Raw genomic sequence first — 27,343 nt, 5'->3', positions numbered from 1 at the left:
TTTACCAAAGTGATGGCGGTAGTAGCGGCTCGCCTGAGGCTTCAGGGGATTCAGGTCTATCCATACCTGGACGATTGGCTTCTCACTGCTCCCACCAGGCGTCTACTTTCTCAAACCAGGGATTATTTCTTAAAGCTTGTCCTGCATTCGGGGATCACAATCAACGCATCCAAATCACTTCTAAATGCTGTCCAGGTTATAGACTACATTAGGGCAGGGATAGACACCTTACAGTGCAAACTCTTCTTGACCTCGGAGAGAGTACAAAACCTGAGGATGCATGTCTCTCTGATCTACCGTTCTAGTCTTCTATCGGCAGAATCAGTGTTGAGGGCCTTGGGTTCAATGGCGGCGACCATAACGCTTCTTCCATGTGCCCGGTTACCAGTGAGAATTCTACAGTGGATACTAGCTGTAGAATGGTCCCTGTTGGAACTTTCATTATCATATACAATACAATTCTGTCGAGTCTGTTGGTCGTCCCTTCTGTGGTGGATGTGCTCTTCAGAAATCTTGGAGGGATGACCCTTTGTTTCAGCCTCTGTCCAAGCCAGAATGACCACGGATGCCTCCCAACTCTGGTGGGGGGAGGGCATTGTTCGGGCAGGACAGTCCAAGGCCTGTGGTCCCCTGTAGAGACCAACTTGCAAATAAATGTTCTAGAGATGAGGGCGGTCCTTTTGACGTTGCAGACCTTCCATGCTTTTCTTCCTCTGAGAACCATTTCAATTCAATCAGACAACATGTCAGTGGTCTGGTACATCAACAAACAGGGAGGGACCAGATATTACCCCCTTTGTCACGAGGCCACGAGAGTGTGGGAATGCATGATCTCCACCGGTCGTTTTCTCATTGCACCGCAAATTCCGGGACGGTCCAACGTTCTAGCGGGCAGGTTAAGTCGGACTATTCTGATGCCTTACGAGTGGTCTCTGAATCTTTCAGTAGTGGAGCAGATCTTCCTGAAATGGGGTCAGCTACGATCTCTTCGCATCTCCTTCCAAAGCAAAGTGCAGCGAGTTTTTTTGCCCTGAACCCCTGCTGGGGGAGTCCCCCAGAGATGCTCTAGTCCATGCTTGGCCTCCCGGTCTTGTTTATACTTACCCTCCAGTACCTCTTATTCTGAGGTTTCTACAGAAAGCTTGTCGACTGAGGAGCAAAGTGATCCTCATTGCCCCGTTTTGGCCTCGCCAGGTGTGGTTTCCCTTCCTTTGGTCTCACCTTCTGGCTCCGCCCTGGATCTTGGATCCCATTCATGATCTAATTTCCCACCCATCAGGCGTTCCTCATCCAAACCTGAACAGTTTGAAGCTCGCAGCTTGGCTGCTCCAGTTCCCATGATCGCTTGGACTCCTGGATTATCCTCTTCAATTAGGTCTATTCTGGTTGCTGCTCATAAATCTTCAACATGGAAGGTTTACCGCAGGAAATGGGTACGGTTTTCCTTTTGGGCCTCTCAAAGGAGTTTAGACCCCTTCACGGACCCTATTTCTGCCATTATTGATTTCCTAGCCAATATTTTTCAACAGGGAGCTAGTTCTTCTACTATCAGTGTTCAATTGGCTGCCATTTCTCATGTTCATGTGGGTGAGAATTTGGCTTTACTGGCCTCCTCCAGACTGTGTAAAGCCTTTATCAAAGGGACCTTTCTGTTATGCCCCCCCCCCCCCGGTCAAGGATCCTGTTCCTCCATGGGACCTTAGTATGGTTCTTCAACCTTTTCTTTTTCTCAAAAGTCTTCTCCAGCACCACAGCTCAAAAGCATTAATTTTCCAGCACATAGCTGTGCTTAGTGTCCACTTCTCAACAGTTGTATGTTATTACTGGGTAAACCGTAGCATTGCATATACAGACATTTTTTGACAATTTTATGTCTTTGCTCTTTAAAATCCTGTACAGATTTGCCATAGTTTTCCCTCCAAAAACAAACTTCTTTTCATTTCATGGCTGCAGTCACCATTTGCAGAGATCTTTGAGCCCAGGAAAACACAATCTGTCACTTCCTCCCCTTCTGTTTTTAAGAACTGATAGGACTAGATGGCATCATTTTGTTAGTTATTTGTTTTGATATTGAGCAACAAACCAGCTTTTGCACATTCTGTTTACACCTTCATCAAAAGGCTATTCGTCTCTTCCTTTCAGCCTTTAGAGTGGTATCATCTTCATTCCTAAGGCTGCCAGTATTTCTCCCAGCAATTTTGATTTCAGCATGTTTGTCTTTCTTTTAGTGTGCAAGTCCATCTGTGTTATACTTTAATTTTAGGCATTGGTTGTGCTGTGCAGGAGTCCTCAGTTTTGTTATTACTTTACTAAAAACAGTAAAACTGGCAAAGATGCCCTATGTTTAGATGTGATAAAACCTCTAAAAGGGAATCCATCTTAGACTGGCCCTTAACGAACAACCCTACATTGTATCCCCACATAGGCAGTCTCCCAGATAGCTTACCCAACCACAGCCTAATATACCTAATACATAGCAAAGCAAGCCAATGCAAAACCACTACCTACAGACCCTCAAGAAACCCAAAAAAGTCCTTTCCTGAGGTCCTCAAAACTTTACTCTATAACTGTGATTGGACCCCTCTAAACCCCCCCCCCACTTGACCAGGCTGTAGCCTACTTCAACAAAGTATTTTTACAACAGCTAGACACTGGTGCTCCACTGCGCAAGGTCAAGGTTAGAGCCTCCCAAAACCCCTGCCTCAGCAAGAGATCAAAAAATCTTCAAGTCCAGAGGCACTGCCTGGTTCTACTACCAAAGAACCAAGGACTTACAAAGCCTACCAATTATTGAGAGCTGCGCAACCATGCAAAGAATGCATTAGGGAAGATAAACAAAATCTTATTTTACCGCCTTGCAAACTAAATACCAACACAAACCCCGAAAATTCTGGAAAAGTGTAAACCAGTTGCTAAAACCTATCCGAATAGCTACCCCCAAACCAACCACCCCGATACTAAAGTTCCCATTGAAACACAATTCAACTCCCACTTTGTAAACTCACTTCTATCCCTAGTAAATTAGGACAATTTCAGCCTCACTATCCCTCCCACCACAAACAATAGTAATACATGCTTTACCTCCAGAATAGTGCCCACCAGCTCTATCAAAGGTATGCTCTCCAAACTAAAAACCTCATCAACAGCAGCTGACCTGTTCCCTAGCTCTTTCTTAAAACTCACAGCAGATGCTATTGCAATCCCAATCTCCATTCTTTTAAATAGATCTGTTACTGAAAACTATATCCCCAAACTCTAAATAATATCCCACGGCACTGCCATACACAAAGGAGGGATCTCCACTGAACTTAATAACTGTAGACCCATTGGAATACTCTTCCCCCCTGGCCAAAGTCTTAGAAAAATGTATTCATACCTAGTTACTAAAGTACCTCCTAGAGAACAATATGCTGTTCCCTACTCAACATGGTTTCAGACCTGCCCATAGCACCACCACAGCCCTCCTGTGCTTCACAGACACAGTAAATCAACTCAAAATAAAGGTCTGCTGGTGTCAACTTTCTTTTTGGACATGTCCAAAGCATTTGACACAGTATCCCACCAAATCCTGCTCAATAAACTAAACCAATATAACCTTACAAAAGTACACACTAATCTGGTTCCATAGCTGCTTAACTGATAAGTACCAGGCTGTGAAATGGGAAAACTCACTCTCGCCTCTGTTACTCATAACTACAGGAGTCCCACAGGGGTCTATCTTGGGACCCCTACTTTTCACAAATTTTCACAAATGACCTCCATATCTCTACATAGCATGCATATATCATTCAGTATGCAGATGATACTACCTTAATCTGTGCTGCACAAAATATTCCCACCCTCTATAATACAGCTCAATTAGCATTCTCTGACATAGAATATTACCTTACCAAAGCCCAACTTATACTTAATCCTAAGAAAACGCAGCTAATGATTATAACCAGCTGTGACACAAACCGCAACAGCAGTCAATTCACCATGTACTCGACAAACTCTACTCCAATCACTCCAGTGACACAGGCTAAGCTACTAGGAATTACCATAGACTGCCACCTAAAATGTGATACTCATCTCAACTTTTACTATAAAAAAAAAAAAAACATACATGCCAAATTGGGATCACTCTACTGCATTAAACCATTTCTTACCAACAATACAAGATCCACCATTGCTCACTCCCAACTTCTATCCACCCTACAGTATGCATCCCCCATTCTAACTAATCTCAATAAAACTGACCTAAACAAAATGGAAGCATGTTACAACAGAATTTGCCCGCTTTGCTGCAAATTGCCCATATAGATCCCATCACTGTACTGCTCTGCACCAGCTCCACTGGCTTGAACTGCCCACCGCCGGCCTTGGGCATAAGCGAACGAGGCAACTGCCTAGGGCGCCATACAGTAAAGGGCACAGCTTGTGTTCATTTATTTATTTATTTTAATTAATTTATTTTTCTTATTATGCAAATGCATAATAAGAGAAATACATTAATTAAAATGAATAAATAAATCATAGGGTGCCAGAATCGCAGGTTGACGGGGAGGAGCGAGTGCCCTCCCACTTTTATACCTGCAGTGTGATGAGGAGGCTTCCACTACCTTTAAGGAGAAATATATGCGTGTCATACGCACGTTCGCCAATACTGATGTAAAGACGTTTTATGGTGGCACGTGGAAATTAAACAAGCACTTTGAGAGGGATTAATTCCGTGTGTATGCGTGTGGCCATTTCGTTTAAAAAGAAGGTAAGTAAGTGTATTTGTGTGTGTGTGTGTTTGTGTAGTTTAAACAAGGTTTCTGGATGCAACAGAAAGTGTGTGTGTGTTGTGTGTGTGTATGGAATTTAATTGGCGATATTGAAGTATATTAACCCACCCGATGCGTAGTATGCCTACATGATAGCAGTTGAAAGGATTGATTTAAAGGGGTGGGTTTAACCAGAAATACACATTGTAAACCATAGTGTACAAATTCATTAAAGGGGCAGCATTGCCTTACAGAGAAATACATATGCTCATACTCCACAAATAAAGATACGTCACACATGTACTGAGTGAAGAAAATGGCTGCAGCCAGGACTCCTGAAACTGCATATTAACTTATAGAATGTAGCCCCCCCACCCCACCCCCCACACACACACACATACACACACATACAAAAGAAAGAAAAAAAAAACTTTCAACTGCTCTGGAAGACAGCATGACCTAAGAAGTAATAATGCTGAGATTCTTGTAAAAAGACAAAGCTAGCAATGCCAGTAATGGCTCTGACAACACATAACTAGCTCTATGCAGTCTCACATAAGATGCAGCAATGTGATGAATCATTTTATGTAGCTGTCAAAAGTGGAACATGTTAAGATACTTTGAGGTGTATGCTCAGTAGTCCACTTGACAGAATACAAATACGCAGATAAAATCTGGCTTTTGGCTACAGAATGTACATGTGTAATTATGTTGAACTGTCAGAAGTCAGCCACCCATCTAAGAAGGTGCATTGGCTATTGACTTCTTCAGGGACCTAAAACAGTTTGTAGTGGCAGTGGCTGTACATGATATACACTTATTCTTGAAGACCAGAAGGCTGTGAGCTCTATTCCCAGTGCAGGTGGCTAGACTGCTGACACTGCAGGGCAGGATGTCCTTCAAGGATGCATCTGCAGCCCTAACAAAAGCAGCAAAATCTACCAAAACTGTGCCTGCTAAGACCCACTCTCACAGGCCTAGCTCTAGTTCTCAAATGCTTAGTCTAGCAGAGGATCTCATTTCTTTGATCCGGGGATCCCAACCTCACCCTGACAGGGCCTCTCACCCACCTCCAGAGAAGAGGCCTAGAGCAGAGCCCCCTGAGCCAGTTTCTTCAGATTACTCCTCTGATGATTCAGATAATACAAACCCTCCAGAGGGCCCTTATTCTCCTTATGAGGACTCTGATGCAGAAGACTCCATTCCTTCTGCCTCTCCGCCTGAGGAATTTTCTTTTGGGGAAACCTTGCATGCTATGAGGGAACAATTTCAATGGCAGGGCCAGGATTTTTCAGACTCTAGGAAAAGGCTTAGGACCTTTTTGCATTTGCCACAGCATAGGCCTTTAGCCATTCCCCCAGTACTTACTGTTGTGGATGATGCATTTAATGATGCTTGTACTGCTCCTGATTCTCTTCCTCCGGCCCCTGCTAACCCCGACAGGTACTACAGGGTTCCGGACACACATTATCATTTGTATAAGGCTCCTTTTGCAGATCCTGAAACTATCTCCCAGGGACCCAAGGCTGTAGCAGCTACCTCTGCCAAAAACCCTCCCTCTGAAAGGGAATCTAGGGCCTTAGAGAGATGGGGTAAAAAAGTTTACACTTCTGCTACTCTTTCAGCTAGGGCCTTAAACTGTCAATTCCACATGATTCAGTATCAGGAATTTATGTTAGATCAGTTAACTAAAAAACTGTCCTCGTCCGAACCATTAGACAAAAAATCTGTTCAGGAAATGGTACATAACATTCAGCAGGTCAGTAATCATTCCTTAAAATGCGGCTATGATGCACTGGAGGCTTCCTTTAGATCAGCTATGACTGGTACAGTGATCAGAAGACATGCATGGTTAAAAGAGCAGTCCTTACCAGACCATGTTAAATCAAAGCTCCTAGATGCTCCAATGGATAAGCTCAATTTGTTTGGCTCCCCTGCACAGCAGGTGCTGAAGAAGGTGGAAGAGAAAGCAAAATCTGTCCAGACAGTCAAGGATTTCTTACAGGTCCAGCCTCCAAGGTTTAGTAGGAACTGGCCTTCCAAGAATTGGTCCTTTCCAGACACCTCCAGAGCTCAGAGAGGCAGGAATAGGCGCCCAAGAGGCAGGGGTCAATCCAGAGGTGCCTACAGGGGACGTCAGTGGCAACCTAACAACCAGCGAAGTACTGCCACAGATCCAGCCACCACCACTTCCACAGGACAATCACAGTGACTTGGCTCTGACACCGCCTACCAGGGAACAACTAGAAGCACCCTTAGGCGGAAAGCTAGCCTTATTTTCAGTAAACTGGCATCACATCACAGGAGACAAATGGATTTTACAGACAATAGACCAAGGTTACAGGTTTCACTTCCATACTCTACCAAGGAAGAGAGGAATGCCAAACCTACCTCCAAATCAGAAGACAAAAGCTCTAGAACAAATACACCACTTACTAAGGATGAGAGCTATAGAAAGGGTACCGTCTATGGAACAAGGGCAAGGATTTTACTCCAGACTTTTCCTGGTGCCAAGAAAAGAAAACCAATGGAAACCTATTCTCGACCTGTCCGCTCTAAACACATACCTCATTGTTCCAAAATTCAAAATGCTGACCCTACAGCAGCTTCTTCCCATGCTGGGCAAGGAGTCTTGGCTGGTAACTCTAGATCTCAAGGAGGCATACCTGCACGTTCCCATACGACCAAATTGCAGAAGATACCTCAGATTTCTTGCAGGATCAGAGCATTATCAATTCTCAGCATTGCCCTTTGGCTTATCTACTGCACCCAGAGTACTCACGAAATGCCTGGCATCAGTAATTGCTCATTGCAGGCTTCAGGGAATTCAAATTTACCCTTACCTGGACGACTGCCTGTTACAAGCGGACAACAAAACAAATTAGCAAAAGATTTGAAAAAGGTCATTCATCTACTGCAAGCCCTGGGATACACAGTCAATATAAAAAAGTCAAGGCTGATACCATCCCAAAGGATAATTTTCTTGGGTGCAGAGCTGGACACATCAAATCAAATGGCATCCCTCACAGCAGAAAAACAGAAGCACCTTCCTCTCTATTTCATGGCATTAACAAAGCAGAACCAGCTAACAGCAAGGAAAGTCCTGCAAGCCCTGGGTTACATGGCATCCTGCATAATATTGATTCCACATGCCAGACTACATATGAGAAAGTTACAATGGTACCTAAGGAATTTATGGTCTCAGCACAAGCACAGCCTAGAAACCCAAATTCCAATAATTCCATGCCTGAAGCAAGAATTCCAATGGTGGGCTCAGGCCTGTCAATCGAACAAAGGGCTGTCCTTCCACAGCACTCAACCAAGCCAGACTATCACAACGGACGCCTCAGACCTCGGTTGGGGGGCACACATGCTGGACAAGTGCATACAAGGCTTATGGACTCAAGACCAGCTGAACCTACACATAAATCAAAAGGAGATGCTGGCAGTAAAACTGGCAATTCAGCCATTCAGACCATTTCTTTGACAGGGTCAATTGCTGATAAGGACGGACAACACCACAGTTATGTGGTACATCAACAAACAGGGAGGCACACATTCATACCCTCTATGCCGGATGGCAATGGACCTCTGGAATGTGGCCCTGAGCTTCAACATTCAGTTACAAGCAATATTTGTACCAGGAAAAGAAAATATACCAGCAGACATCCTAAGCAGAACTACCACGGATGCCCACGAATGGATGCTGCATCCAGACATCTTCAAATCCATTACAGGGAAATGGGGACTACCAGAAATAGACTTATTCGCATCCCCACACAACCACCAACCATCTAAGAAGGTGCATTGGCTATTGACTTCTTCAGGGACCTAAAACAGTTTGTAGTGGCAGTGGCTGTACATGATATACACTTATTCTTGAAGACCAGAAGGCTGTGAGCTCTATTCCCAGTGCAGGTGGCTAGACTGCTGACACTGCAGGGCAGGTTTTGGTGGGTGATGCACTCTCTGCCTGAGTTAATGGTAGCTCATGTGGATATAAAAGATATTACAGAACCTATCAAAAAGAGTAGGATCAAAAAAATCAACTTTCTAAGTTACAAAAGTGCAATATTTAAACTCTATCCCTACTTTTTCTACCATTGCATCTACATCATGTTAGACTTTGTTCAGATTTCTTGCACTAAGAGGTTGAGAGGTAAGCATATCTCTCAACTGTCCAGACGTTTGCCTCATATTTTTGACCTATTCTTCATAAAATTTGTGTTTTTTCTGGCAAATCAGTGAGGATTTAAATAACTAAATGTCATACATTTGATTTTCAGCCTTTATTTCCTTCAGAAAATGCATGCTAAGACAAATGCTGTTATTCTAGCAATTTTCTAAGTCTCTAAGAGCAATATTTATAATCTGCCCCTGTTTGAAGGCCTTTTGCCCCCCCCCCCCCCCCCCATTATTTTAGGCTTTGTTCAGATTTCTTGTGCTAAGAGGTTGAGAGGTATGGAGGCATGGTATGTAATGTCCTAGTTGCCAATTATTAGTTGCATTTTAAGAGGGAATAGGGTTTCTGCATTCCTTAGTGTGCCGTCCTTTTTTTAAGGTGCCTAGTAATTATGAAAGTATCTGTTTCTCAGTCATTCTCTATTGCAATATTACCAGTGTACCGTTTTTTTCTTTAATGCAACATAGGCAATTAATTCTTCAAGGGCAGCAAGCACTGAATTTGTAGATGGAACAGTGAAATGTAAAGTTCTTTGACAGTAACAGCCTCTTCATTAGTTACAAATCTCTTTAATGTAGAATTATTCAGATGAATTTTACTTCTGCAGAGATTGTGCTTACTGCATGATACTGTTTAAGGAAGTTTGAGGGGCCATTTATGGTTAAAATGTTCTGAAATGGGCAGGTTTGTCATTATTGGGTCATACATTTTGTTTCATTACTTACTGGAAAAATGTTCAAAACTACAAATTTAATACTCTGTAACAAGTGTAAATGTTTTCAGTGTGCAAATAGCTGTTTTTGTGTATCAAATGGTACACTGTGTTGTAAAATCTGAAAGCAGTGTTAGTAGCATAATTGCCTTTGGGTGCAGAAGGCTGTGGATTCTACTCCCACACCATGTAGATGGAGTGCTGATACGCAGTGCTTATACGATTGTTGATTATTTGGTGCATTATAAGGGGGGATAGGGGTTCTACACTCCTGAGTATGTCCTTTTGTATGAGATGCCTAATGACTGTGAACTTGTTAGTCATTTCATATTGCAATATTACCAACTTATCAATTTGTAATGTAATATAGGCAATTCATTTTTCAATGGCAGCAGGCAGTGAATTTGTAGATAATATTGATATATAAAGTTGTTTGCCAGTTGCAACCTCTTCATTAGTTACAGATTTCTTTAATATGGAATTCAGATGATTTTACTTCTGCAGAGCTTGTGCGTGTGGAATAATATTGGTTATTTTATTGTTGAAATTTTCTGGAATGGGTAGTTATTGGTTCATACATTTTGTTTCATTGCTTATTAAAAGAATGTTTAAAACTACAAAGTTAAAACATATTGTAACAAGTGGTGCTGTATTATACAAGGAATATAATTTAATACGATCATTAAAGTGAATCAAAGAACGCATACATGTATGCATGGCCCTAAAAATGTGTAAGGAGCCTATGGTTTGGAAACAGCCCAGAGATGAGCTTAGTCCTCCACTGGCCAGACGCAAAATCAATGTGGGTTTTCATGCAGTTTCAATGAATGTGAGTTTTGCCGTTTCAATTAATGTGAGTTTCAAGGGCAGAGATGTTTACTGCTCATGCTAAGTGTGTTTTCATTGTGAGACTGTAATGTTTGTTTAGCAAATGGCTATCTGTGTTTGTTCTTCTTTATTTCAATATCTGTAATCATTGTAAAGGCAAATAGAACAGTATGCATGGTAACTGGTGAGATAACCAAATAATGGAACACTGGAATGGCTGAGGAGGGGGCTGCTACTGGGAGTTGCTCTGTGGTGGCGGTCTATTACCCTTCCTAGGACTCTACTTTACCATGATAGGCTCTGGTATTTAAAGTAGAAAATACATATGCAAAGGTAGCTGCAATTTAACTACATTACAAGGTAAATAAACAGTGATCTCTCAGGGTAAGGTACCTGCTATGTCCCCAAACGAAAAAATGTCAGTATCAAGGTGCAGGTACTCCACGACTATCGAAGCCAACCATCAACCAAAAAAGCAAAAATCAATAAAAATTTTTTATACTTGAACAGCAAAAGAACTTTATTCCATGGGTTGTTAGCGCTTTCATGTCTACTCTGGACGCTTCTTCAGACTTTAATCAAACACTTCATCACTTCTGTATTTAAACACTTGTCAGTTAAACAGTTAACCAATGAAAGCCTTTGTATGAATACATAACTATAAAAAGTCAGAAACTTCTAAATAGATAAAAAGTCAGAAACTTATATTGTGAAAATTCAAAATTCAACATTGACACTAAAATGGATGTAGTAATAGATTATAACTGTTATTAACATTCAGATGGCAAATAGCATATAAATATTTAAAAATACAAGAGCATATAAAAGCAGCATGTAATAAAAACATTTCAAGTGTATGAAACTACTGAAAAACTTCTAAAAATACATATTCCTACTAACACCAAGAAACATGAAAAAGTCAAAGGTATAGCAAGAAATAACTGCTAATGCTTAAGATGACGACTGACTAGAAAGGGTTTCAAAGTAACCCTCTCATTGAGGCCATGTCCTTCATCTGCTTTCATTCTGATGATCCATTTACATTCTTCCCTTTCAGTGAAGTTACTTACATTGCCTAATCTCAATGTGGTGTGTATCAATTCAATAACTAAGAACTCAAAGGTGTGTGTGGTGCCTTGCGATAGAACATGTCTAGCCAGTGCGTTCCTGTCATTCTCCCTGTTGATCGCATATAAATGCTCTCTAACCCTTTCCCTCAACGTTCTATTCGTCATACCGACATAGCCTGGCATTTGGTGCAGATGGCTAAATAAACTATGTTCCTTGCGTTGTTGATATTTACATTACAAGGTATCTTTTTCTTCCTAAGCATTTAAATAATTTTGGGGAATGACCCCGTGGGTGTGGCTCAAATAGGGGTGTTTCATGTGTGGTGTGGGTGGGGCTTAAAGGGGCACCGGAGCACTACTTCGCCTAGGGTGCCATTTTGGCTAAGGCCGGCCCTGGAACTGCCCAGCCTACTAACTTATAATCAGCTCTGTCTCTGTTACTCTATCTATTATTTCCCCAATAAGTGTCCTGCCCTCAAAAACCTAGCCTCTTCGATCATCAAGCAAACTATTACTAAACGTCACCATCTGCATTAATAGCTTTGGAGACTCACTGTATAGTAGCATAGTGGCTAAACATGGAACACCCTCCCCATTAGCATACAAAACACATCCTCTAAAGCCTCATTTAAAAACCTCATCAGGCAACATCTGATGCAAAACTGGCTGTGCTAATACTGCTCCCCAGGCTAAAGCTATCACACAAGAGACGCATACTATGCCCATCTTACTTTACTAAATTCTCACTGTCACTCACATATACTGACCCCATTAAGCTAAACAATTACTACTCTTAAACCAAGACATTAATTAGTACTACCTCTGTTCTAATTACAAATGATTACCATGAATCTATGTAATGATTTATATTATTAATGAAAGTCTATTCTCTTCTATTGGGCTGTAATCATATGTCTGCAAAAATAATCTAATGTACTGTACAAGTATTGTATTGTGCTTCAAACCACAACTCAGTACCATGAATTTTTTTAATGTTGTATCTTTCGGCTTTTCCTGGTTAGGGGTCGCCACAGCAGAACTCCGGTCCGCTAATGATTGATAGTTGATTTTTACGTGCCGAGTTACCAGCCCTGACGCACAACCTTTAACGAAGGTACGCCCATTCACGCATGTCTCCATGCAGAAGACGCTCTAGCTGAGAATAATTCTTATTATTAATGAATGTAAAAATGTCCGCTGTAAATCTGCATGTGTTTTGATGCTGTTTAAAAACCTAATTCTATCTGTAATTGTCTTTCTGTGTGGAGCCTTTCTCCCTGGGCCTCTGCTAAAAAAGGGCCTTTGGCCCAGTCAGACACCCCCAGTTAACAAATGTAAAATAAATAAAATAAAAATGTTTACATTTGTTTGTGGTAAACCAGACATACCTTTAGCTTAGTTTTCAGTTCTTATGAGTCATCTTTCATTTGTGAACTGGGTTGATTAGTTTGTTTGCCATCTGTTCTGATAAATTGCCTCCCCTGCCATTTTCAGTGGAGCATATCTTGTCATTAATTATCTGTGCAGCATCTCACCATATAAAACAGAAAGTAGGAATTATGCAGGTTTTGGCTATTGAGGTTTACTACTGGTCTTTATTTTGTGTATACTTGTTGCTTAAAGCATTTGGCCCGTATGTCAAATTGAAACGAATGACAAAGGTAATGCAAGGAAAACGTGCACATCTCTGTAATGTCGTTTAAGTAAAAAAAAAAAAATGTTCACTGTATACAGTATAAAAAGATTTCACAGGTATTGGTCCAGTAGAGAAAATTGCTTATAGTAAACACATTTGTACTTTATTTTCTCTTTCTCGTGAAATATACTTTAGATATATTCTGCATGATTTTTATAAATATTTTGGGTGTTTTTGAGTGCTGATCCAGGAATTAGATTTTGAAATGATTATTCATCTACTTGTGATTGATCCAGGAATTAGATTTTGAAATGATTATTCATCTACTTGTGATTGATCCAGGAATTAGATTTTGAAATGATTATTCATCTACTTGTGAGGTCTTCCACTTTGGTAGTGATGAACAGCTAAGGAAGGAGATGGTATTTTGATTCACCTTCAATGAAAGTTGTGCTGAAAAGAAACCAGATGCTTTTCTGATTAAACCAATTTCTTTCTCATTTGTTACATTGATAGACAATGCAGAATTGAACATAATTAAGGATCTAGGTAGACTTTGCTGATTATTTTGCACCCATGTGAGAACAGCCCAAAATAACATTGTCATGGTTCAGCTACAGGAGATATTACCTTTAGTCCATTCATGTTAGTCCAGGATATATAAAGCCTTTTGCCTCAGTGTGACAGGTTCAGGGAGGAAAAGTGATTGCTCACATCGCACTCTGGCGAGAACACATAGGCTTTAACAAAATTATTTTTCTTTTTGTAGCATACAACTGGTGTTAAATGCTTATTGTTTGTGACAACAGAATACATATAATGATAGCAGAGTGTTTAGTCCTGTTACTGGAGAATTAAACGCATAATTCTTGTACTGTTATCCTTTTCCATGGCAGTAATAGATGTCAGCCTATCAGTGTTTATAAAACATAAACCACATGCAGAGTAACACACTGAGCCTGTGTAACAGCAGTAACTAAGGACTTTTGTTCCCCATGTATGCCAAGAAAATAAATCCAAGGATATATCCTGATGACTTGTACTGGACCTAATAAGCATTTATGATTGATAGGATTAAATAATGTGTTGACTATTCCAAAACAAGTGCTAACAGTTTTTGTATGAATGACAAAATGTTATTTGATTGATTGTGTGCCCTACAATTAAGAATTAGACAACAGCAGAAACAGAAAACAAATTGATAATTTATAGCTGTGTATTTTATTATGTATTGTATACATTTTTTTGGTTAATTCATTACTCCATTTTTTGACCCCCACCCCATATTCAGTTGAATCATTGAGGAACTATAACTTATCCTGGTACTCACTGGGCTCCTTTCAGGGAAACCATTGCTGGAGGGAACGGTGGTTTGCTGCAGAATACATACCAACCTACCTTTAGGCAGTTTTGGAGTAGCACCAGTTCAACTACAGCATTTGTTTAGGATATGGTAGATAACTGGAGTTTCTGTGTAAATAGACACAGAGAAGACTTGCAGACTCTGCAAAGGAAAGGCCTAATCTTAAAATAGGAGAACCAACTGGTGTGAGCTATAAATGATAATTTCAACATTATTGTGCTGACATTTACTAAACAGTCTGTTTCCATGGCTTTCGAGATTAAAATAAGATTTTCTCTGGTCCAGTCCTGACACTGGAAACTGGTATACTGATCACCCTAGTGCTTTTCTCCAGCAAAAACACTCCTTTCAAGATTGAGTGCCTCCCCTGTCCCATAAACCACTGTTCCTTTCAGTGAGTGCATGGTGTGTCTTGGAGTGGGACGCTTAGATTCTGATTGCCATTTAGTTGCAAGACAGTAGCAGATGTGTGCATCAAACTTGCCTTGAAGGGGCTGTTGAGATTAGAAGTGTTTGAAAAAGAAAAACAAGAGTTCAGGACAAGGAAAAACACCCAGTCATCTAGAGAAAAAGAAGAGAAAGGTGGGCAAATTGTATATTTTTATCCTATATAAACTATAATCAGGCAAGGTACAATGGAAGTCCATTTCACCTTCACTCCTCAGACCACCTTCTTAGCTACTTTTGCCAGATCTTTTCTCTTCCTAGGCAGAAGTCATCGGGTACGAAAGATATGACTGTGAGAAGAGCAGGGAGTTTTTTCCTTGGAGCACAATCTTTCCAGATTACTGTAATCCCATCCATTGTCCACAATACCCCTTTGTTCTTATAGATTCCTAAGGAATCTGACTCTTGATTGGGAACACATGACTTCAGCCTGTGTGAAGGCTCAGTTGCAGTATGGTGAGATCTCAGTCACCTCTGTGACTAGGGCAGCTCAAGAAGAAACCTTACCAGTTTTGCTTCAGTTCTTCCTCTGAGTGCTGCTTTGACACTGCTAGTGTTGGAACTGGTACTAAAGCCTGTGCCAATATCATTGACTAAGAAATATGCCCTTGGCATTGGTAGAGTCAGGCCTGAATTCCATGTAGAAACTTTCAGTGCAGAGGAGAACTGATATGGTTTCTTTGCAGGAGTAGGTAGGGGTAGGTTCATAGGTTCATGCTAGGCTATCTGCCGTAGGGCATTTGTAAGCCTAGCCAGAGTGTGTTTGGCTTTCGCCACCCATTTAAATGAATTTTACTATGCCCTTTTTCGAGGTTTAGTTTACTGTGCCTCTGTCTAACAGTGACACAGGAGTGATACCCGGGGTAAACCTACGATCTCCCATCCACTCCTCAAGATTCCTCTTGAAGAGAGTCAGTGAGGGATAGGTTCATAGGTTCATACTAGGCTATCTGCCCATAGGGCATTTGTAAGCCTAGACAGGTTCCATTGATTCTCTCCCTGCCCACCGCTGTGAAAGAAGCCTTTAGCAACACATTATCCATGTTCCCACAGGGTATAGGCCCAAAATGCGTTGATCTGAGGTGCCGCCTTACTAGTAGAGTTCAGACCACTCCCCTCTGAGCCAACCAAGGAATAGGTGGTGTAAGAGGAAATACCTTAACTCTTGTCAGAGTCTGCCACACCAGGCACAGATCTTGACAAAGAGGTGCTCTCTCAGAAATCCAGTCCTGAAGACTTAATTTGGTGAGATCCTGGCTATAACGAGGTAGAGGGGATCCTGGCCAGTTGACCCCACTTTCCTGAAGGAAGAGATTTTGCAGGAAAGGCCTGTAGGCCCTCTCCCCAGTGGCCTAGGTAGTGCCCACCCCCACTCAAGCTGGTTGGCATAGTGTCCTCTAAATTTTGGAGAGGGACATGTGACTGTGCCTATCCACAGGAGCACTGGAGTAAGGAACCATTTGTAGATCCCATAGTAGTGTCTGCTACCAGCAAGCTTGAAGTCTGAGCATGCTAAGGGTGTTCATCCTCCTAACAGGGAATCTCAGATGATGGATACACTTGGGAAGCACATTTATCTGTCCATCACATTGAATTATTTGTCACATATAATTAGGTTTAGTATTGATTTGGCAGACAAAACATTGGATACTCTGAAACAGTTGGCTACAGGTGATCTGAGATTACAGTTAGAGTGAACATTGACATAGCTATCTCTTCTTTGGCCATGCTTTTCATTCATAATGTAAATGATGGGGCAGCTACAATGACAGGCTCAGGTATTGCAATGCAGCAGCTGACCTGGCTGTGTCTCACTAATTTTGCAGATGAAGGTGTCCTTCGGTGCTTCTTTTTATGGAACTTTCTTATGTAGGCAGTTTGGTCTCAGAATGGGTTTTCAGAGAAACCAAAAGGGCACAAAAACATATGGTTTAGGAAATCCCAGAATCCTCAGCATAAGCAGCAGTATGACAGATGATCCTACTGTAGTGGGGACTTCTTCTGTAACTACCTATCCAGAGGCAGAGGTGACCCACATTTGAAGGGTTAGATGATCTTTTTTGAGATTCTCATCAGTATGAACCCTAAAAAGTTGCAAGACTCTGGAAGTAATCGGGGGAGGTCTTTACCTATATCTACCCACATGGTTGGTCCTCATGCAGGACAAATTGATAAAGGAAATTCTATCCAGAGACTACACTGCATACCATTGTGGTTGACCATCATGCAGGTCAGATTCATAAGGAAACTATATCCAAAGGCTACACTGTACCATTTCTAATGATGTCCAGGCATTCCTTCCTCACCCCCCCCCATAGTTCTGCCTCATCAGAGGGTGGTGGCCCAAGAGGAGGTAGAAAATGTCCTACAAAAAAGAGCCATCCAGGAGGTTCCACCAGAACAGAAAGGTTCTGGATTTTACTCTTTGATCTTCTTGGTGCTCAAAAAGACTCAGGACTTTAGACCAATCTTTGATTTGAGTTATTTGGAGAAGGAGTCATTCTGGCTACTCATGGTGCAGTCTGTTCTACCTAGCCTACAGGTAGGAGACTGGATGTGCTGCTTAGATTTCCAAGATGTGCACCTACACTTTAGAATAGCCATGCCATCCAGGAGATTCCTGCACTTTCAGGTGTGAGGTAGTCATTGCCAGCTTTGAACCCCATCATTTAGATTCAGTACATCCCTCAGATATTCACAAAATGCATGGCTCCACTTGCAGCACATGTGATTACTGAGGGTGGGGATTTTCCCGGTTTACTATCACAGTCTTGAACCCCAAGATCATTATAGAAAACTAAAATGCAGAAGACCAGAATGTCAGACTTCTAAATTTGTATCCCCTGTAGGACCCATGTTAGCACTTGTCCCTGGGCTTGTAGTGGTAGGGAGACTCAGTAGTCAAGATTTTTAGACATTGTAATCTTCGTTAGTCTTGAAATTATGGTCCCAGAATTATGTTCAAGATCGTGGGCTTTAAAATTGTGATAGTAAACTACTTTTCCCACTTGGAAGAATGGATCATAGGAACACCCACTATGGAAAAACTTCTCTCAGCAAGACTACTCTGGGTGTGTCTATCTTTGGGGATCGCAATCAGTGTGACACAGTCCCAGCTGGATCCATCATGATCCTTGACATTCAAGGCTGCCATTTGGATACATTCAGTCAGAACGCTAAAGTACCACAGAACCAGGTCCCATCCATTGTTCAGGAATCTTATGTTTTTCAAAACAATTCAAACCCCACTTTGGCCACAGTACTCAAGGTACTGGGCCTGATAGCTCCCTCTATTTATATACTGCTGTCTGAATAAAGGGAGCTGTCAGGCCCAGTACTCAAGATACAGGGCCTGATAACTCCCTCTATTCAGAGAGTACTATATGCCAGACTCAATATGAGGGTATTGCAGTGGACACTTGTAACTCAGTGGAATAAAACAACTCAGCCCATGACACATACAGTCAAGCTTTTAAAGTGTTGCAACAAGCATATATTATGTTAAACTCACACTGTCTATTGGCACACCATTTATGTGGTCATCCACCATGGCTACTGTAATGAATAACTCGTCCACTCTGGGGTGGGGTCATTTTCTAAACAAGATAGCACAGGGCACTTGGACACCACAAGAGGCCAAATTGCACATCAGTGTATTGAAAATGAGAGCAGTCCTCCTTGTATTGTAGGCATTCCAGGACTACCTTCCTCAGGGTGTGGTATCCATCCACTCTGCAACATGGCAATGGTGTAGTATATAAACACATGGTGGAACATTTTATTTATTTAACATTTGTTTACCAGGAAAGCCTGACTTGGAACAAAGCCAATTTTCAGCGGAGGCCCGGGGTGAAACACTCCAGATTCATGTCTTTGAAAACATGGGAGGAAATGGGAACACCCAGAGAAAACCCACACGAACGCAGGGAGGATATGCAGACTCTACCCAGAAGGCACTCCAGCCGAGAATTGAACCGGAGAACCTCTTGTTGTGAGGCGACAATGCTACTGCTGCACCACATGCTCCTATCCCCTTTGCAGAGAAGCCATGGGAAGTTTGGGAATTGACTGGAATATCACATCACTTTTTATAGCAATGCACATACCATGGACATCAAAATTAATGTGCTTTTTCTCATTCTTACATGGGGGAATGACTGGATTAAGACCCTTAGCTTGATCTAGTTGCACATTTTAAGAGAAAGGAGGGTAGAACTTCAGTATTTGAAGATGTACATAGTTTTGCATGTTAGTATTAAGTTAATAGGTTTTGGGAGGTATTGGAGGTGTTGATGGCTTTCAATAAAACAAAACGTTTTGTAAGGTGTGACATAGGCTGAAATGGATATGACAAGAAACAACTGTATAAAAGTTCAACCTGCCAGTGTATGCAAGTAATATAAAATCTGGAACTAGACATTTAACAAAAACGTTGTTATATATAAAAGGTGGTGGGAGTGATGTTTTAATAACAATAATACTTTTTGAAAATCTTTAAATGTCAGTGGTCTCGCAGATAAATACAAAAAAGAAAGAGTAGTGAACAATATTAAAAATGTTGAGTGCAAATAGTTATGGTACAGGAGAGACACTAGGAAAGAACTGAACTTGTGAATTTGATAAAGAAAAGTTTTCATGATGGTTATTTAGCAGAATACCTGGGGCAAAGGAAAAGAGGAGTACTTTAATTGCAAGAGGAGATCCAATAGTGATAGAAGAGGATAAAAAAAGATTTTAATGGTAGATTTGTAGTAGTAAGGGGCTACTAGCAAGGAAGAAGGATTATACTGATGTGTTTATGTTCCACCTAAAACTGCAATAATGGAGGTTAAAAAAAATTCTGGGAGAAGTAATCCGCTTTTAGCAAGGAATATTAATTATAGGCATGGACTGGAATTCAATCTGCAGCAGTGAAGATGTGTCTGGGGGACCCAGAAGGGAAAGTATAACAAAGGAGGGTAGACTTTTGAAGAAATTTATGAAAATATTTAGCATGGAAGATGTGAATTCAGTACTAGGAGTTTGGAGTGAATTTCCATAGTATTCCCCAAGATCAACAAACTTGGGTAGGCTAAACAGAATTTACATTTCACAGGAACAGTGCATTTAATTGAGGGTATTGATACATACCGAATAACTATGTCAGATCTTGCTCCAATAATAACTAAATAAAAACACAGGATAATGAAAGAAAAATGAGACATTTGCACTTTTCCACCTATCTGTTGAAAAGAGAAATTGAAGGAATGGGTAGTGGAAATTTTTCAGGAGCTATTAGAGAAGATAGAAATTTCTTCTGAAAATATAGCTAGGGAGTAGGATAAAATTAAAATGGAGTTAAAATGAGGCGGAAATAAAAGAAAGGGAGATATGTTTAAGAAGTAACAAGAATTATTTAGAGGAACTGACAAATGTTAAAGTATTGCAGAATGGGAGGAATCTTGCAGAACAAGAAGAGGAAAAAATGCAGAATGCTAAACAGAAAATAAAGGATTAACTTGATAATATGCATGTTTGGAAAGATTGCTGTTAAACAACTGTTTTCTGATAATAACTCTAGAGCACAAAAACTTTTAGCACAGCAGCTCTGGCAACTGAAGGTGGAAAGGGCTGTCACCAAGCTTAGGGAGCCAATAACAGAAGGTAACAAGAGATGCTGAAGAGGTATTAGAAATATTTCGGAAATTGTGTGAAGGTCTGTATAAAGTAAAGAAATATGCAAATCAAGAAAAGATCCAAATGGAAATGTTTATGTAAGGATTAAACATATCAGTGTTAGAGGTAGATGAGGTTAAATTGCGAACAGGATAGGAGGAGATGAGATAAAAATGGTGATGTATAACCAATCTACAGGCAAGTCCCCAGGAATAGATGGTATTCCTGCGGAAGTTTGGAGACTAGGACAGAAAAAATTATAAAGATACAGAAGATTTTGTTTAACAGAGTTTTAAGAGGAAGAGACGTACCAACATCCAGGAAGAAGGTGGTGGTAGCTGTAATACCTAAAGAGAGGGTAAAGATCCAGCTTCATACACAGGCCCATTTCAATACTAAACCTTGATTATAAAATGTTTGTCTATAATGGCTAAAAGAATGTAAACGATGCTGAAATTGATAGATCTGGATCAGTGTGGTTTTGTGGAGGAAAGGCAAACATTTGACATTAACAGAACATTGATGATCCAGAAGAAAGCAGAATGTAAGAAAATACCACTATTGTTGGTGGGTCTTGATGCAGCAAACGCATCTGACAGGCTAAGCTGGGACTTTATGAACAGGGCAATGGAAGCATTTGCACTCACTTGTAAAATTATAAGGTTGATTAGGAGGGATATATGAGGGATTGGAGGCGAAAATTAAAGTGGGTAGAGTCTTCTCTGATAATTTCTGCTTGAGCAGAGTGACAAGGCAGGGGTGCCCTCTTTCCGTTTCATTATTTGCATTATATTTAGAATCATTGTTAAAGAAAATAAGGGACTCAGAAATTCAAAGATATAATTGGTATGGTAGTCAAAAGAAGCGGGTTGTATTTGCAGATATTATTTTACACCTGTCTAAACCAGAAAAGGACATTACAGTGTTGTAGAACATTTTGAGACAGTTTCACATCATTTTTGGATGCAAAATTAATGAAGCTAAAACAAAGACAATAGCAGTAAATTATGTACCCACACATGAAATGGTTCAGCAATATCCATATTTGTGGGGACATGATAAAATGGAAGTATTTTACAGTATTAAAAATGATCCTGGTGTGGCAGCTAGGAATATGTGGGAAGAGACTAAAAAAAAATACAAAAACTGAGAAATTGGAAGCTTTGTTATATGGATAGTAAGATACAAGCAGTTAAAATGTTTTTAGCCCCTTTAGTCTTATACACAGGTCAGGCATATTTTTATCAATGAGAGAAGTTTTAGAGAGCAATTAATAAAGGGTTGAAGGATTTTATCTGGGAGAGGAAGACATCAAGAGTCAAGTGGAATAAGCTGATTCTTCCAGTAAAGCACAGCAGAGTGGGATTACCCGATTTGAAGGGGTGTTTCAGAGGTACAAAGTTAAGGCTCCTATACATAGCACAAGCAGACCTTTATTCAAAGTGGAAAGGGATGATGATGATGAAATGGAGTGGGAGGCTCAAGAAACAAGGAGAGACTGGGATTTTGGATGTAGATCTTTAGGGAGAATAACAGTAATCATGCAGAATATTATATTCATAGTAGCAGAACGTGTTTTAAGAAATAAGCCAACATGGGAATGGAGAAAGGAGATTCTGCCAATAGCGATGACTGCAATTAGAGATACAGACAATAAGTAAAAGGGGGCTGGAATTTGTTGGAGAAAACTGGCAAAGGAACCAAGGTAGTGAGAGCAAAAAACTGGAGAGAGAAAGAAAATAGAATGGGAATACACCAATAATTTATTTGGACTACAGGTTAGAGATTGCCTTCCCTAAACGAAAGAACAGCACTGTTAAGAGTTTTATTAGAATCTAGAACAGAAGCTGCTAAGATTTAGTTTATTTACTTGGAAATGTTTACGTAGATATTTTTATACCCCAAGTAGGCTCCAGCAAATTTTTTTCCTCAGATAGCAGATGTTGGAGGTGTGATTGGGAAGAAAGAGGTAATTGGGGACATATTTTCTGGGAGTGTAATGAATTTGTCACCGTTAAAGATTCCCTGCAGACTACTCTGTCCGAGATCCTGGGTGAGCTAATTGGTATAACTATGGAAATTATTTTTCTGAGCTATGATACAGAATCGGAGTTGCTTAGACATAGTAAGGCCTTGCTGAGTCTAATTGTGGTGGTTGCCAAAAAAGCAGTTACTAGAAAATGGAAGTCAAAGTTTAAATCAGGTTGTACTAGAAGTAGTGAATATAGTAACAGCGATAAAACAACCGGAATTGGGATATTTAAAAAAGGGTTGGAGCAAATTACATAGGAAAAAAAACAGGAATTGTGGGAACAATACATACAGGGGAAGAATGAGGTTTAAAAGAAGGCAGGACTTGGAATGAATGAGCAATGTGATGTTTGACTCACAATGATTGGGTAGATTATAAGTGATGTATAATGTTTGTAACTAGGATTATGTAAATATGGTTTGCGATGTAAAATGTATGAAAGCTGCAATTATGTCAATATGGTTTGTCTTCATTTTTATAAATGTATGATTACCTATGTCTTAAGTGATAATTTAATAAAGATGTGTCTTGTTTAAAAAAAAAAAACTTTGGTCACAGTTGGAGTACTTTACCATACGTGAGGTTCAGCTGGGCTGACAGAAGATGCTGAATATAGCTTCCAGAAGTACATATTTTGCATTGAAAACTTTCTTTGATAAAGAAAGAAGCCCTGTACCATTCCCTGTATGTCTTGACTGGTAGGTAGACAAATGCAAAAAGAGAAGTTACCAAAGGGATGTAATGAATATGTTGACATTTTGCAATTTAAAGCTTAGTTTGACTCTGTGCAGCAATGGAATGTTGCCCACAGTTTTCTGCTTTCCTATCTTACTGAGTGGGGTAGAGTTAAAAGGATCCTTCAATTCCAGCTACCTAGTTAACAATTAAGTTAACAAAGTCATCATATTTTAACACAGTAGCTACATTGGTAGCTAATTTCTTTTTAACAAGCAGTTTGATCGTTCATGTTTACTTCTTTAATGGTTTAGATGGGATTATCTCATGTCAGAAGAATTCCTTGTGAGTTACTGTATAGAAATTGCATAGAAAATACATAGTGGGCTGTACTGAGTAAAGTTGGAAGTTTTCAGGTGAATCTGTTGTGTAGGTTTCTTGCATTTGAACAAAATGTATAGACCATAACTAAAGAAAGTAGTAAAAAAATGTATCATCTCTGAAGAAATCTTGAGAGATTGTTTACAAAGTGCATTGGCTCAAAGCACAACTGTTTAAGAAACAGTAACTTTGTATAGTCCTGTTGTAGGAATTCAGTGCTAGTTTGTGCAAATTAATTTGAAAGAATTTAACTAAAACATCTCAAGTCAGAACTATAAACTGAAGTGACATTGAAAGTTTGCATAGGACAAGTTCAGCTACTGGAAAAGTTGGTTTTATGTGGCATTTGTTATTTATTTTTTTATTTGCCTGCCATTTGTTAACCGGGTTGGTCTGGCTGGGCAGATGCCCTTTTTCAGCAGAGACATGAGGAGAAAAGCTCCATTACAGCAAGGATTTTTTTTTACAGTGAATTACAATCATGAGGAAATACATACAGCAAAAAATAGATACATTTTATGCAATGTTTGAAGAGAAAGAAAAGTTAAACATAAACTGTTATGTGCCATACAAACACAGATTCAACATCATAATCATCATTTGGATGGGAAATTTGCTAACCTATGTATAAGTGTAGTGAGGCATACAAGTGCCAGAAAAGAGGTCCAGGTACAAGGCAAAAGAGGAGTACAGAATGTAAGAGGAGAGAGAGATAGGAGATAGAAGTACATAGTGAAGATAAGAGTATAGTAGGAGGGGAAAGGTCAAAGAGCAGGAGAACCTAGAAATACAAGTAGGAATAGGTATCTGTAAGAAATAGTGGTAGAATGGGGGTGAGGCAGAGTTCAAGTAGGATCTTTACAGGGGCAGTTCCAGGAGTTAAGCAGATATTCCTTTATAATGAGTTTGAAGTTGCAAGGGTTTTGGATAGTTCTGCTATGGAGAGGAAGTTGGTTCCAAGAGGAGCTAACTGAGTGGCTCTATAGCATTTTTTCCTATAGATTTATTTGGTTTGGTGATTTGAAGGAGATGCTGGTCGGAGTTACTAAGTTCCCAGTTGGGGACATAAGGAGAGATGAGTGTTGCTAGTGATGGACAGGCTGTGGGTTGATGGAGGGTAGTATGTGTCAGAAGAAGCTGAGGCAGATGGAGCTGATTATGGAGTTCTAAGCAGTGGAGTTTTTGTAAGGAGAGGCAGTGATGTGAGTGACAGGGGAAATTTGAGGGAAATCTTAACAGTTTTGTTGTAGGTAAGCTAGAGTTTGGTTGACAATTTTTTTTTTGGAGGTTAGTGAAGATTGGGGCGGTGTATAGTAGGATAGGCAGTAGGTTGGCTTGAGCTAGAGACAGTTTAGATTCTTGTGTGAAGAACTTTTTTATTTCTCTATAGCAGTCCTAATTTTTGGTGTGTCTTCTTGATGCACTTATTGATGTGGATGTCAAATTTAAGTCCATCATCTATAAAATCCCCGAGAAGTTTAGTGTAAGATTCAATCGTAATAGTAGTGTTTGGAGAAGAGACTGAGAAGGAGGCTACACCCTGAGAGACTGAATAAACACCAAGAAAAACAATCAGGCAAGCCGTGACAAAAAGTGAGCAGAGAGAGGCAAGAAGAGAAGGGAGAAAAGCTGGAGAGATGTACTGTGTATTCCTTAGGAGAAGGGAAATAGTATCAGCAGAGTAGGGAGACTGGTGTTGGGCAAGGAGTATAGATTAGGAAAGGGATACAGAGATGTACGAGGGGGGAGGGCAGCAGTAAAAGGGGGTAGAGTAGGAAAAGGGAGGTTAGCCTAGAAGAGAGAAAAAGTTATAATAGGTGAGAACTGCAGGGTAGGTGCTTTAGAGTGAATCTGGCCGGAGAGGGCAAATGGTGAGGGGAGGAAATCAAAGCAGGTATGGCAAACAAGTTATAGACAGAGAGGAAATGGTGTTTTGCAAGCTGCAGCCGGCTGTGGGAGAGCACTACAAGATATTACAATGCAAACCCAGCTTTAGAAACTTAGTTTGGACATACTTTAACTTATGTAATATAGGTACAAGGCTCAGCCATGAGGACTGTATGTCAGGTAGGTCCAGACAGGGTAGGTCTGTGGGCTTGAAGTTATAGGTAGTGTTAACCCTAATATGGCTGCTTGCACATCACAGGTCCAGCTGAAGTAGTAATTCATACCAGGTTAATATACATGTCTAAATGTGTGTGTGTGTGTATGTGTATGTATATGTATATATATATATGTATATGTATATATATATATATATATATATATATATATATATATATATATATATATATATATATATAAAATATGTATGTATAACATACTGTTGGATGAGTGCTTTTTTAGTTGAATTATGAATGCCGTTTCTGGTGTCAGATGGTCAGATGCAAGATTTGTTGTGTGCAGAGAGAGTCCGATGGTGTAATATCAAATAAGGTAAGTGGAAGTGCATATTGATTACAAAACTTTTATTTATAATAAAAGTTTTGGTGTTGTGACTGAGAGTGAGTGTGTATGCATGGACACTCATGTTCATGGGTTAGGGTTAGAGTAAGGGGCCAGGAAAGGGGATAATTGTGCTTGTGTAGTAGAGTAGTATATGTGAAGTGTGTGTCGTAATGGCACTGGGGTTTGGTGCAGATTAAAGTTAGCACACATGACTAGGGTAATGCAGGGGGACACACCACCCTTAGTCATGTGTGCTTACCCTAACCCTACCTCAAACCCTAACCCTACACATCAGGGTACTAAAGATCCTTCCCCTAACAGTATCACTGTGCAGGCAGACTATATCTGCAAGTTAATGGTCGGGTGTTTTTTGCTTGCTTTACAGATCACAAAAGCAACCTGTTTGTTTTCCTTCAATGATTCGTATAACGATTCGAGGAAATTGTGTTTTGATCAAAATAAGTATGACATTATAATTTGATTGTGTGTCAGTAAATTCTGTGTGGGCAATAATGTGTGTATGTGTTTGTGGGTTCCGTTCAGAAGCTCGAAATACTGAAATCTTGAATTTCAGTATTTTGAGCCCAAGAAGCCAAATCCACATAATAGTGAAAGTTTAGAAGCGCGAAATTCAAAACCTCGAATACCGGAGGTTTTGAATGTCATGCTTCTAAAGTTCCGCTATGGTTATGTACTCTGGTAAGTGTGTGTGTTAGGGGTTTTGTGTAGGGGCTGTGGTGTGTGTCAATGTGTTATGTTGCTGTGATGTGTGTGTGCGAAGAGAAAGCAGCTTGTGTGGTGGTGTTTTGTGTCTGTTTGCATGTAGTGCGACCTCTGATTGAGAATATTTATGTAGGGGGGTGGCAGTAGTACAACTCATGTAGTATAGTGATTATGTATGTTTGTGTGGTGGATGGTGTGTGTGTGTGTGTGTGTGTGTGTGTGTGTGTGTGTGTGTGTGTGTGTGTGTGTGTATATATAGTAAAACTGCAAAATGCAAAACTTCCGGTATTCGAGGTTTTGAATTTGACGGTTTTTAATTTTCGTTATTTTGTGGATTCCACTTCTTGGGCTCGAGATACTGAAATTCGAGATTTCAGTATTTCAAGCTTCTGAAGTGAATCTGTGTATGTACACATTCACACATGCTTTTATATAATGGTAC

The 27,343-nt window shown here is 40.3% G+C and overlaps 1 protein-coding gene across 1 annotated transcript in view; it reads left to right on the top strand.

The window, feature by feature from the left end:
* Positions 1-27,343, top strand: part of RNGTT (RNA guanylyltransferase and 5'-phosphatase) — a 2,413,358-nt gene that overhangs the window by 973,856 nt on the left and 1,412,159 nt on the right. The gene's annotated exons all lie outside the window — the stretch shown is intronic.

This window comes from Protopterus annectens, chromosome 1.part0 (assembly GCF_019279795.1).
Source record: "Protopterus annectens isolate FY-2018-M chromosome 1.part0, PAN1.0, whole genome shotgun sequence".
Classification (NCBI taxonomy): domain Eukaryota; kingdom Metazoa; phylum Chordata; order Ceratodontiformes; family Protopteridae; genus Protopterus; species Protopterus annectens.
This window is presented reverse-complemented; position numbering and strand designations above follow the sequence as displayed.